Raw genomic sequence first — 1,965 nt, forward strand, 5'->3', positions numbered from 1 at the left:
GATTGCTCCAATAGCAAATGATATACACAAACTGGGCCATAAATGAATGAAAGAAGTAATAAGACCTCAACCAATATAGGCCATGTATATTTTTCATTTTATGAATGCATAACAAAAACATTTCTAAGTAAATGAAAACAGTTATATTAATTATATTAAAATAGGAGGTAGTGAATATAGCTCACTTGGTAGAGCACCTGCCTAGCATACATGATATACTAAGTCCCATCTCTATCACCACATAAAAAGGACATGATAGCACCAGACTGCAATCCCAGCATTTCAGAGGCAAAGACAGGAGGATCAGGAGTTCAAGGTCAGCCTCAGCTATAGAACAACTTTTAGCCTAACTGGGATACATAAGACCCTATCTCAAACTTTTTAAATTAAATAATATCAAAAGTATTTTGCCAATTTAACTAGAGACATTTTTGATTCATAAATCCTATGTGAAGTATTTCCTTCTAACTAAAGACATCTTAAACTCAATATAATGATTTTTAGAAGAGTCATAAAGCATCTGTCCTTATGGGATTTTCAACAATGTCTGAGAGTCTTCTATCTAGTTGTCTCAGTTAGGGTTCTATTGCTGTGAAGAGACAACACAATCATAGCAAGTCTTATAAAAAAACATTTCATTGGTGCTGGCTTACAGTTAAGAGGAAGCATGGTGGGATGCAAACAGATAGGGTTCTGGAGAAATAACTGAGAGGTCCACATCTGGATCCACAGGCAGCAGGAAGAGAAAGTCACTGGCTTGAACTTCTGAAACCTCAAATGACACACCCTTCTCCAATAAGGACACACCTCCTAATGCTTTCAAATAATGCCACTCTCTATGAGCCTATGGGGGCCATTGTCACTCAAACTACCACACTAGTCAAGATGTGACATCTGTGGATCATGCAATTGAGAACTTCCTTACTTAAAATCCAATAAAGCTCTTTTTTATTGTGCCTTCTAGGCAAGATGTGGTTGAAAATCTCCTTCCCAGCCACTAGCTAGCAGAAATTCACTGAAGGCAAGCTTTACACTCTTTATGAGAAGCACATGGCCAAAGAAGTAGCTGCTGATGCTCTGGGAGAAGAGTGGAAGGGTTATGTGGTACAAATCAGTGGTGGGAATGACAAACAGGGTTTTCCCATGAAGCAAGGCATCTGTGCTCATGACAATATGTGTGTGCTGTTCAGTGAGTAACATTCTTGTTATAGATCAAGGAGAACTGTCAAGGAGAAACTCAAGTCTGTTCATGGATGCATTGGAGATGCCAAGCTAAGTGTTCTCAACTTAGTTAGTGTAAAGGGAGAAAAGGATATTCCTGGGCTGACGGATACTGCCGTGCCTCAGTGATTGGGGACCAAAAGAAATAGCAGAATTCTAAAGATTTTCAGTGTCTCTAAAGGAGATGATGTCTACCAATATGTCAGAACGCTCTTAACTAGCGAGGGTGAGAAGCCCAGGACCAATGTACCGAAGATTGCCACCAGTATGTCTTGAAACACAAAAGCAGATGCATTTCTCTGAAAAAAACAACACAATAGAAAAATGAAGAGGAGCCTGCAGAATATGCTAATCTTTGGGCCAAGAGAATGAAGGAAGCCAAAGAAAACTGCCAGGAACTGATTGCCAAGAAATGTAGGCTGTTCTCACAGAGGACCTCTACATCTAAGTCTGAGTCCAGTCAAAAATAAGTTTTTAAGAGTAATAAATTATCAGACCTTAAAAAATCCAATAAAAATGAATACCTAGAACTTCTGCTCACTAGGCGGGAGGTTATGGTCATGCACAATTTTGTAGATTCGGCAGCAGAAAGGAAGACTTACAGAACTATAAGATTTGTTTTAAATTCTGTCAAATGTATTAGAAGTACTATATGAAATGAAATAAGCCCCAACTGTGGTTATGTATAGACTCACAGAGCCCATGCATAGGTCCATGAACTCATATGTTCATAAAATGTTTCAT

The 1,965-nt window shown here is 38.6% G+C and overlaps 1 pseudogene; it reads left to right on the forward strand.

The window, feature by feature from the left end:
- Positions 1–969: 969 nt before the first annotated feature.
- LOC117694749 (small ribosomal subunit protein eS6 pseudogene) lies at positions 970–1,691 on the forward strand (annotated as a pseudogene).
- Positions 1,692–1,965: the final 274 nt, after the last annotated feature.

This window comes from Arvicanthis niloticus, chromosome X (assembly GCF_011762505.2).
Source record: "Arvicanthis niloticus isolate mArvNil1 chromosome X, mArvNil1.pat.X, whole genome shotgun sequence".
Classification (NCBI taxonomy): domain Eukaryota; kingdom Metazoa; phylum Chordata; class Mammalia; order Rodentia; family Muridae; genus Arvicanthis; species Arvicanthis niloticus.